Genomic DNA, 12,896 nt, shown 5'->3' with positions numbered 1-12,896 from the left:
TAGATTTTTAAAATTTATCCCAACAAAATTAATGGTATTGCATGATAGATGAGTAGAAATAAGAAAGCATTGTATGGTTTTTACTTTTTAATGTTTCTGTACTTTCACTCTATGTTACCAGAAACGAGAAACAAAAACAATCACTCTATGTTATCAAAAACGAGAAACAAAAACAAAATGAGAAACGAGAACGGTGTACGAGAACGAAGTTGGGAGGTTTCACATATAAGAAACAAGGAGAGAGAAAATAAAAGATTAAAGATAAACAATATAAAACAAATAATTAATCATAAACATCCAATGTTTTCACTTGTAAAATTGTAAAGAAACATTTATAAATGTTTTCACTTGTAAAATTGTAAAGAAACATTTATAAATAGCTATTTAGTTAAAAAAAATGAAGATCCAAAAAAATTAACTAATCACTTTTATGCACTTTCATAGAATCAATGTCACAAATCATGGCTCTTTGAGAATCTATTATATGTGAGGTTGGCAGGCGTGCATAAGCTAAAATCTTTGATCAATTTTCTATGTTTTATGCTCTTCCATTTTCAAAAAATCATTTCATGTTTTCAAAGAGCTCTCATCTTTTCCAAAGACTTACATGCCAAGGGATTCAACGACGAGTATATAAAAGTCAATATTGCATTAAACCCCTTGATGCCTTGAAAATGTGTGTTTTATTAGATCGAAGAAAGAGACTTTGTTTGGCTTCCATTTGCACACTGCTTCACGACTATTATCTATGATGATATATCTGCTACTACTATAGTTGGACCTTGAGACCCTACAATAATTAAGGTTCTGATATATCACCACTCCCGAATCTCAATTGATAGGGTAAAGCCTAAAACTCAATTTTCTTGTTCCATAATATATTTTGGTATCATATAATTCTTGTAATATAAAGTTTAAACTTTATCTTTGAAAGAAACACAAAGGCTAGTAGTGGCCATAGTGCTGGACAATTTTCAGGAACAAAGGTAATATGAAAAGCAACAATTCCAATTTTTTTTTTTGGTAAGTTCTAGCGATTTGAAGGATTCTCAGAACATTATATGGTGACGGGCATATTAAAACAAGAAGAGCATATTAAAACAATCCGCGGGAAATTTCTAGTTGATGAATGAAGACATAAAATTTATGATACAAGTCTGAAAACATTAAGATATGTAGGCTTTCAAGCGACAAAATAAGAACTAGCAGAAACAAAATGTAAACATCAAAGCTCAGGGATCGAATCACGGAAAGATAAAATATGACTGCACAAATTGGTTGAACGATGTACCTGAGATATCTATTCACAAGAAAACGATGGCACCAAAGGTAACTTCCTGGGGGCGTGAAGCTGCTCGGTTCTGATCTGTTCTTTTACAGCGTCTGGTGAATGATAATTTGATTTCCTCTACCGCTTAAATCCTTGATTAACGTTGAGGGCAGTCACAACCATTAGTTTATTTTGCATGTGCAATTTTCTTTCCACAGAAAAAACACTTTGCATGCGCAGTTGCAGTGCTAAAAAAAACTGAAGTTTTTGGAACGAGATTTAACTCCAGTTGGGAAAGGAAATCGAGAACGAAGGAGAAACGATTTGCACAATACGCTATAGGAAATGACCCATTTCGCAAGAAACGAGTTTCTGGCCAACAAGAACGAGAACGATGTATAAGACGGTGTTTCTTGTGCCGTCTCGTTTCTAGAGCCGTTTTTTCCAGAAACGTTGCCCATCGTCTCGTTTTTTATGCTTTTTAACTTATGTACCTAATTATATGTTATTATTGCTTTCGAATGTTAATTAATTTTATTATAAATTTAAATTTTCAATAATTTTTTTATAATTTAAAAAATTATTATATAATCCAAAAATATATAAGTCATTAAAGTGTATATATGCAATACCACTAATTTATTGATACCATAGTTTTGAAAATAAAGATAGTTATAAACATATATCATTTTCGTGTATGTGATAAACTTGATTTTCCATCCAAAATTCACGTGTGGGGTAGCAAGAAAATTTTTTAGTGTTATTTTTTGTAGATTCCGGAGACGGAAAAAATTGAGGTTAAATCTTGATTTGTATCATTTAAAATGGTTTTTTAACTGCATATTTGGATTCAGCACCCTGAAAAACCCCTTGACGCTTTGATTGTGCATAAATTAGCTATCAAACTTGCGATTTCAATAAATTGCTGCCAGATTTTGACCAGAAAAACCCACCGGAAAAGCTTCCAAAAAATCTCTTTAAAACAACTCTGCAAGTTGTTGAGTTGGGAAAAATCGTGACAAGATCCACTATTGAGGTTATGCAATCATGATATGAATTAAAGATACATTTGTTTTACTCTGAGGACAATTAGATCTAACATATGTCAAATTTGCAAAAGTCTTATTTTGGTATTGCAATGCTGATTAAAATTTATGTACAGCACTTGTATTTTAGATTGGATAAATTTTGTAGGTTAGGTTTGTAAATTAGTTAAGATACATTGATTTCACTCTTAGGACAATTAGATTTAATATATGTCAAAATTGCAAAAGCCTTGCTTTTGGTATTTGCAATGTCACGACACTTATATTTTAGATTGGATAAATTTTATGAAGTTAGGTTGGTAAATTAGTTTGAGTGATTGAGAATTCCTAATTACAAGCAAGAGATCACAGGCTCAAGAGTTCTTAATTTCCGGCAAGAGGTCATAAGATAAAGTCCCCAGATTCTGCTGCAAATTCTAAAATACAGCAAAGTAATCTTCTGTTTTGGATATTCAGTAAAGCATAAACAATTCAGGATAACATTTTGGCATAGCCATTTAATTACTCAGGTTGCCTCGCTGTCCATCCTCTTGTACCCATACAGATAAAAGGCAGATTACAGTTAAAGCTTAACACACATACATATGAAAGAAAGATAAGGTAAAGGCTTAGTATTATGGGCCAATGAAACAGTATCAAGAAGGAAAGGTAGTAGGATTAAAATTCAATTCATTGTGTTGTTCCATTCATTATTTCATGTAAATGACCCTGCTCTGAAGTATTTATTTTGCAATCAAGCTTAGAATATTTTGAATTACATACCACAGAATCATAGTAAACATTTACATAATTGGCTTTCTTCCATATATTTCTTGACAAGAAGAAAGAAGAAAGATCTAACAAAATATTTCAATTCTTTTTTTCATTGAATCAAGGGAAACACAAAAAGAAAATTTGAACAGTATTAGTCTCTAGAGCTACAGTCCTAAACAATATCAGATAAGCATGATGTAAAATTAATTCAAAATAAATAAATAAAAACCTTTCGTACATTCTCAATTATAAAATTGAACGAGGATATAATGAAAACTTTTGCAGCATTTACCCTTTTCTTCATACACACATCTACCTACAAAAAGACCAAATTGTTTCTGTAAAAAATTAATAGCACTGTTAATGAATAACGATGAAATTCTTAAACTTCCAAGCTAAGAATGCTAATTTCATTCCCAAAAATCGCATTGTGGATCAACTCAATTGGGACTTCAATAACATCTGGATCTAGAATGACATGGGCCAGCCAGACTAGCCGTTTACTCATCATCAGAGGCATATTCATTGTCGCTAATGTCTTCGCCATCTTCATCTTCCTATTGACCTCCTAGGTCTTCTGCCTTCGCATACAGATTACAATATTCTAAAACACAGCACAAAAGAAACTATTGATAAAATAGGGCAAGAATTATATGTTTAAACATAATGTTCCTGAAGAAATCTTTGGATAAGCTGTACAAATAGTTCAAGTTAACAACATAAATACAAGAAGTGAATCAACAAACAATATTGTTCCTAAAGAAATCTTTGGATATGTTGTACAAATAGTTCAGGTAAAAATTATAAATACATGAAGTGTCTCAGCAAAATTTCCAGGGAAAATTTCTAATGCAAATTGGGAAAAGCATCGGTGAATTCACCTTTCACCTTCTGGTCATAAAAATTTATGTCATGCGTCAGTAAGGCCCCAGCCTCCTCATTTAAAGGATCCTCTGGATTAGGATGTAATAGAAGTTGAGGAAGAAATACTTCGAATACATTCACGATATTTGCAATATCAATGCAAGAAGTAAACAGTAAACTGACTAAAAGATTGAGGGTAGTAGATTGCTGGAAACCAAGATGCAAAAAAACAGACTCATTCCTTAGTAAACACAAAAGCACACTCAATTCTTGAAGTAATCAAGAAAAGTTGCGTGGTTAGATTTTATTTTTTTCCCTTACCATAGATTGGACTCCAAGTCTAATTAAGAACGTCTAGGCAAACGGAGTCAGATCTGAAGTCCCAAGAGAATGATGCCCAGTTAGTAAAATAACTCAAATGGAAAAATTTAGGGTGACGAAGCATGCCCTGCATACTGAACACAGAGAATGGGAATGGGTTGGGAATCTTGTTAGAGTTAAACGGAAGAAATGTATTGTTTGCATTAGTGTTCCAATGTATTTTTTTAGATCATTAAAGTTAGAGAGTGTTGGTTTCCAATATTAGTGTGAGCTTTAATCCATTTAGTGTCTTTCTCATCCTGTTGTAATTGGTTATTAGAGTTATTTATTATATTTATCTCATTTCTATAAATATGGGATTCTATTGTGTGTTTGGGAACAAATGAGATCTTGTTTTCACTGTTGGATATCCTCTACATTTACCAATTGATTGAGAATGCCATGGGAATGTCCCTTGTGGCAAAGGTCTGTCCAATGCAGAATTATCTTATCTTGAAGATCTTCTAATAGTGACAGAGGGAAAGCCAAAATGGAGAAACAAGTGGGAACGCAACAAGAACGGAGTGGTGGAAACTTATGGCTAGCCAAAATCCTAGCTTAATTTGCAAAAGGTCCTTTGCAAAATCCCAGTAGAACCTCCTTTTCAATATGTGACCCCAAAATGAATCCAAAGAACAAGTCTAAGCAATAACTATTGAAATTAATGACTACATTTAAATGAATTTGCTATGTGAAGTAACAAAATCCTAAAATATTTTGCTATTTGGAATGGGTACGTACGCTTCATCAACATTGGGATGGTAGATCTTATTCACAAAACCAATTGATGGTGATTGGTATGGATAACCAACTGGTAGTTCCACATGAACCTTCCACACTCCACCTTGGTAAAGACCTGCGATCAGTAGAGAGTCCAGAGAATGAATATTTTTTAGCATCCCAGCCATTTACTCATTGGAAAAATAAACTGTAAACATACTTCAATACCATAATAGAAGAGCTCAGACCACAACACCATCTCGTACCAGCGATCCCGTTCTCATTTACCAGAACTGAAGGTAGGAGAAGATTCCGCATGTAAAAGAAAACATAAAAGATGATTCGAAATGGAAGTTTGAAAACTAAAAAAACTGAAAGGTATCTTGTGCAACAAGGGTTAGGAAAAATAAGAAAAAATACATGTTGAGAGAAGTAAACCCAAATGGACTATGCGTGCAACTTGCCAAAGTTGTAAGGTACCATGTTTATCAGAATGAGAAAAGGGAAAGGATCGTGCAATAGGAATGGAACAAGAAATGGGTCTAGAGAGTTCCCAGGCCAAGATTCCAGAATAAAGAACCGGGCTAGAGAGTTTCAGGGTATAATCAACACCCACATCCCCTCTACCAGCGTATACTATAATTTACACATACAAATTGATTAGTAATATACAAATGTAGTACCAAGATGGAAATGGAAATGAGAATGCAGTGAGAAATGGGCCTCCTCGCCAAATTTATGCTGACATAGGTTTCAGTGAATAAGAAACCTGAGCTGACCACCCTTCCAAAATATAATATGCATATTAATGGATCAGTAATCTTCTAACGTAATGTGAAGATCTAAATGGAAATGGGAACAGGAACAAAACTAGAAACAGGTCTCCTGGTCAGGTTTCTGGTAGCATAGCACTAAGCAAAGAAGATTACATAAATCTTTCAATGATGTCATACGAATTTTAAGCAACAGAGCATCACACTAGTCAAATGAGGCGCTATAAACTATTTCAGCTTAACAGAAACAATGGAAGTCCAACTTACTGTTTTCAGGTCCATTGAACACCACATAGAATTCATTGGCTGAATCATTTATGGTCTCCACTTTGTAGTCATTCATCATACTGCCCAATGGCAGACAATTACCAGTTAGCCAATGCACATCAACTTCATATGATATCATGCACAAAAATGTTATCAAGATCCAAGAATTGCAGAAAGCATGAATTTAACAAGAAGGGAGCAAACCATCATATCACATTACCTTACAGTAACTCTAACCCACAACAGATACCCAATTGAAGAAGGAAAAAGAAGGCAATACTAGCGATTGAAATACAGAATGGCTTTCAACTTACAGCTTCATGAGATCTGTATCCCTGCGCCTGATTGCAGCACACATGGTGTGGGGCTCTGAGAACTGTATCCCTGCGCCTGATTCCATGATCGCGAACAATTCAATTCAGCGTATATACCCGACAATTCTTTTGTTTTCTTCCCAGTTATCCTCCGAGGTTTTATCGATGTTCTAAGCCTATGCAGCCTTTAAACCCACCACAGCGTTCGAGAGCCGACGAGAAAAATCCTGGGGTGGTCAGATTTCGATAATGAATGCTCTGTTAATGGTGTTCAGTGGTATATCGTCGAAAAAGAGACGAAGGATCGAAGCTGTATATAAATATCATTAGAAATTGAACGGGGCCTGCTCGGTGTCAAATTTGGTCACTTTGGATGATTATAGCGGACGCAGAAATGAAAATTAGTAGCTATTTCTATGGTTTTTCATATTGGTTATGGTCGAATCTCTAACTAGATTAGTTAGAAGATTAATGTAATGAATTAATTTTTATATTCAAAAGTAAAATTTAATAAAATAGTTTATGATAAAATTATCTTAATGTTATATTTATAGTTAGATTCCTTTAAATTTGGAATTAAGTCAATGATTTAACTAACTAATTAGGTTATTTATTTAAAAAATGGTTATAATAATAATAATATGAGTTTATGTAGTTTTAAATAATAATAAAAAAGTTTATTAATTAGTTCTGGGTTATACTCATTTTAGTCAAATATAAATACTTATTCAGTCAAATAAAAACTATTACATTTAATCAAAAATGAAAATAAATATAACAAAATTAATTAATTAATTAATTTTTTGTTCCTTTCCCTTAATGTAGTCTTTTCCTGGTTAAATATGATCTATTCTCTCTATGATCTGGTTCTTCAACTTGTAGTGACAATGAACCACACTTGTTGGTTCGAAACGTGTGGACAAATGAATTATGATGTGATTTTCCGCGAAAACTCTTGTCAATAAACTTGATATGGATCACAGAAACCTAAATTCAACAATAACATTTTATATTAAAATTTGATAAATTTACATATGTTTTTTAATATTAGTATTTAGATAAGGGTAAGATTGGTATATTTATTTTATTAAATACTTTTTTCGGTATTTGGAAACCTGCCACCCACCCCCCGACCCCCAAAGTCCCATGTTCAAATCCTTAAGAAGTTAATTTGTGGTCTCTTGTTGGGGGATACGGGTGTCCACCTAGGTGATTATAGTGGTAGCAAGTGGAATCTACTATGAGGAAGGCCTAGTTGAAAATTCCCCTTGATACAAAAAACAAAAACCATCCCATAATTCAGTTTTTGAAGAGATTATCAAAACCCACACGAATGAGAAGCAAGTGAATGAAGGTATAATCAACCCGGTATTAAGCCTTAGATAAATTAATCTTGAACATGGCCCCTTTAATCTTAAGAAGCTTGATGTTGTGTAATCCTCCCTGAGCAACACCAATGGCTTCATGAATTTCCCTGTGAAAGAATAGGCTTTAGCGTCTTGGCAATGACCTTTGAGATAACTTTATAAACATAGTTACACAGAGAAATGAGTATGAAATCCTCAAAAGATGAGGGATTGTTTGCCTTTGGATTGAGCGCAATGAATGTAGAATTAAAAGCAAGAAGAATTTGCCCATCTCACCAAGATTTGTTAACCACCTTCAGTAGATCCAAGCCTGTAATATCAAAATAAGCCGCAAAAAAATCCATGGCCCAGCCATCCAACCCAAGGCTTTTATCCTTCTGAAAGTTAGCAAGAACATCTTTCTTCTACCTCCAAGACCTCCCCATGAGATCCACATTTTCCTCTCATCATATATATAATTAAAAAAACTTGAATTAAAAATAAAAATAAAAATAAAAATAAAAACGAAACAAAAACCACTAGTTGTGGTTGTCATTTCCATCCTGACATCATAACCATTTTTGTTCGATCATCCATAACAAGTGGCCAATGTGCCACTACTACTCAAGTCGCATAGTAGAACGTTGACACCCACCACACCGTGCATACCCCACTGCACAACAAATTTTGAATCATTGTACAGCTACCCAGCCACCTTCGCCTCAACCAAGCTCCACCCCCAACAAGTTTCTTTGTGCCACATGTTGTACCTCTAAGATAATAGTAGGTCAGCTACCAATGCCAGAGCATCTAAAATAATTGTTTTGGGGTTTTTGGTTTTAGTTTTGGAAGACAGATGTAGAATTGAGATACTTAATCCTTTGGATAATATTGATATCTCAGCAAAGGGCTGCTATAAAGCTTTACACGGTGATATAGATCAAATAGTGGTGAGAAGAAGACAGAAAATAATATGTTTACCACAGTTTCAAGACTGTAAAACAGAACAATCTTAAGTATGAAAACCTTCTAAACTATGTTCCAAAGATTCAAGGCAGTATACTTAAGCTTACAAAAGATGCTGATGATTTATTGATTAGAGGGGATTAGCTAAACAGACAGTTCATTAATCCATTCTCTTAATAGATGATCACTTCAGGAGTTTATAGGAATAAATTGAGACACAATTATTCCTACCTAGATATCTCTATAATTCATAAGCATATGAAGAAAAACATAATGATTGATAACTGGAAAAACTTACAGGATAACACAAACTATGTAAAACCAAATTCAGAATCCTCTGCTTTGTATTAAGGTTTCAAAAACACTGAGTACATCAAGTGTCTAGAAAGCTTACTTCAAAGGTGCATCTAGGTTCAAAGTAGAATGAATAGTCATGACTTAACAAGTAATGAACCCTGAGCCTTTAACCTTGAACCCATAACAACTCGAGAAGAGAGTTATTTATACAATAATGATTCTAAGAAAATATCCTAAAACTGATTAAGATTTATTCTAGGAAATGAAAGATCTTCATACAAGAAGATAGGGGCAGCTATTGAACTGCTTCTTGTTGTCCCTTTTATTCAGGTTGTGCTGGCTTTGTTGTTTGATTCTTTTCCCTTTAAGCTGCTTGATTGTTTGTATCCTTTACGTTGGTTGATTCCTTCATTTGATCTTTTATCTGATACTCTTTAAACTTTGTGAATATCCTTTGACCCTGTTGAGTAACCTTTACTGTGTTCCTTTTTACTTTTACTGTGGATTTCAAGTTTTCACTGTGTTTTTCAACAGTAAGATCTTCGTATTTGTCTTCAAATTGTATGCAGGCTTTTTCTTTGTAAGCCTGGAATAAGAGTTTTTACCTGCAAAATATAGAAATTGTTAAGAAAACCTAGGTGACAGAGAAGGACATCAATGGCTTTATTGAGCTTGAAAGGATATTGGAAGGAGTCCAGAGCGTATCAGAAGGTAAAACAATGGTTTTATTGGTCGCAGAGGCTTATGGAGGCTTCACTGTGTAAATGGGCAAAACAAAGCCAAAATGGTGATTTTTGCATTTAAACGAAAAATCAATCTACTTTTTGAATTATAGAGCAAAGTGAACAGTGGCCATTTTGTCGTTATGCGGGAGGTGGTTTTGGTTTTCATCGCACCGCTTATGAGGCACGGGCGATTTTGGGAGGGGTCACCCAATACAATCTAAACCTGACACGTAGCAAGGGGAGGTTAGTGGAATACCGCTTTTCGGGTGGGTAATGCTCGGACAGAGAGCCAACCCGAAATTGTTGAGGGTCGTTGGATTTGAATGCACGTGATCGGATGGTGGTGGAGTGAAAGAGCAGTGCGGAGGGGCCCAACAATTAATTATGGCGGTATGGGCTTTATTATGGGTTAAAGACTGAGATTAGCAGAGTTTATGTTTAAACAAAGGTTTAGGTTGGTTCTTCATTTAAATCATAAAAACAATTTAACAAAGAAATCCTTTACAAAACACAGTATGGCGAACTTGAAATAATATGAACTCGGGCAGATAAATGACGTCGGGTCCAGGTTCCCATCGCATATCACAATCGCAGTTTAGCGAAGGAAAGGCCTATCGCAAAGGAATGCAATAAGGGCCGGACGTGATATGGAAATAAAAATATGAAATATATTTGCGTCAGGTCCGGGTTCCCATCGCATAATGCAATCGTATTTTAGTGAAGGAAAGGCCTATTGCAAAGGAATGCGATAAGGGTCGGATGCGATATGGAAATAAAGTATGAAATATATTTGCGTCGAGTCTGGGTTCCCATCACATATCGTAGATCGCAATGGCGGAGGGTTTATGTTTCAACTGAGACTTGCGATGAAGGGCGGATGCAAAATGGCAATAAAATATGAAATATATTTGTGTCGGGTTCGGGTCCATCACGCATCGCATATCGCAATGCGGAGGAGAGTGCATTCATATTGAAAGGCTTGCGATTCGCCGATATGCGATGTTTTATTGAATACATAGTTTTATAATAAAACTAATGGTTTCAGGATATTTTAATAAAGGGAGTTAATAATATATGGGAAAGGGAACCTTTAGGGGTTTAATACTATAAGTTAGCATTAATATGAAACATGAGTAGAAGGGGAAATACACTAAGTATAATGCTTTTTCATGAGTTATTTGCTTTTCACATATATACATCAATACTTAGGCTAAACATCATTTTGTGAGTTTTTTGGGTAAAAGGGGATTTAGCATGGGGTTTTCACTTTTCCTAGGCAAAAAGGATTTTAACCTTAGGAAAAGGGGTTTTTAATGGAAAATGAATGAATATGAACTGTATGAAGGTGAGAAGAGGAAATTAGTAAATAGAGGGATGAATGGGGATGAAGGAAGTTAATTAATTGATCTTGTAGACCCTCATTTGCTTGGTGTAATTGCCTCATGGACATAGAAATATATGGTAAAACATGATAAATGTACATTTTATCCAATGAATTATCATACTTCTACAACCTTTCTTCTACTTACCCTTTGCTTATCCTATCATTTTTTCTTCACTTAATGGGTGCATTTAAGTTAGCAAACCCTTTTCCTTTCTGTTTATTTTAAAAAGTAAACTATCTGATTCTAACCTTATAACATCCAAGGGCTCAGATTAAACTGATGAGCACCTTATTATTCTCTACCTAACTACTGATTTGCCAAGATTAAACAGTTTGGCCAGATCTATATTCTCTAATTATAACATCAAATTTAAAGCATGAAGCAGTCAAGATTAAACTATTTCATTGTCATGGGTTGTGGCATTTATGACAAGCTACACACAACCATTATTTTGTGAAAAAATATTAGTGGCATTTAGACTTGCTCACTTTCAAAGTTTATTTGTTTTCTTTTCTTTCTGACCTAACATTTTCTTTTTGTCTTGATTTTTTAGGACATCTAACCTAACATTTTCTTTGATATGGATATCATCATCAATATATTTTCAAAAACATTTTATTCAATTTTTTTATGTCCATATCCTAACTTAACATTTTTCAAATATTCTATATTATCAAAACCAAAAAATGCTACAACACCACAATCATCAGCCATCCGCACCATACGCCCCGTCATCGGACTCCCGACAAGCTCCCTCTGCTAGTTTCCCTACCACCATTGTCTAATACTTGTCCACCCACACATGTCGTACAGCCACCAACCTCCCTACATAACCACCACAGTCGCCCATAATAAACCTCACATCGCCAGCCTTCCATAGTAGTTGTCCCACCACTCATAGTTACAACTTGTACGTAGTCGCATTGTGTAGCCACCACCATGGTCCATAGTGAACAACGATTGTCACTAGACCACTCTCCCATTGCATTCCCTCGCAAATACATTCACCGCAGTTTCACTCATGCCAAACGACCAACATTTTGTTGCCCTAGTCGCTCTATCTTATCCGTACTGTACTTACCAAAAATTGCTATGCCAAACAACTACAGTTATTCTCCATAATTTCCACAACCAATTTTGATTTAAGTGTGGATTCCATAATATTTGGATCCATTGTTGCCATCCTATTAAAAAAATTATAAAAGTATAGTCAATATTATATTTAATATAAGTATCATCAAGTTTTAAGGTTATAAGACTTGGAAATTTAAAGAAAGGATAAAGAGAAGAAGTTCAAGTTATAATATATATATATATATATATATATATATATATATATATATATATATATATATATATTAAACAGGAAAAATTATAAAAGACTTTTTTTTAGTAATAAAAGGATTATTATTTAACCCTAAGTTCATTTTGACAAGGAAAAATGGAGTTTAATTTGGATTCTAATTCGAAGATAAATGAAGGAGTTATGGATATCATACGTAATTCTACGTTTTGGTTTAGATGTTCATTTTGTTGAATAGAATATAAGTATTCATCAATTTTTAAAAATCACAAAATATTTTGTCAAACATGTAGGAAATTATTTACTTTGGAAGAATATCAAGATAATCCACATACACAAATTAAGAGATTGAAAGAAGAGATCGTAGATCTCTAGCAAAAAAATGAGGCATCGGAAAAGAAATATAAGGATCTCGAAGGTCAATTTTCCGAAGAATCAACAGAAAGTAACAAATAAATTTGGCGTCTAAGAGATCATAGTCAAAAATTTCTTGAGAATGTCAAAAAC

General features: G+C 34.1%; 1 pseudogene; it reads right to left on the bottom strand.

Moving 5' to 3' along the window:
* Positions 1-3,569: 3,569 nt before the first annotated feature.
* LOC149156615 (ubiquitin-conjugating enzyme E2 4-like) lies at positions 3,570-6,411 on the bottom strand (annotated as a pseudogene).
* Between the last annotated feature and the right edge of the window lie 6,485 nt (positions 6,412-12,896).

The sequence above is a fragment of the Pinus tabuliformis genome, chromosome 9, assembly GCF_031772625.1.
Source record: "Pinus tabuliformis cultivar Carrire ecotype Pingquan chromosome 9, CPIR1, whole genome shotgun sequence".
NCBI lineage: Eukaryota > Viridiplantae > Streptophyta > Pinopsida > Pinales > Pinaceae > Pinus > Pinus tabuliformis.
The sequence above is the reverse complement of the archived record's forward strand: the minus strand, read 5'-3'. Positions and strand labels throughout refer to the sequence as shown.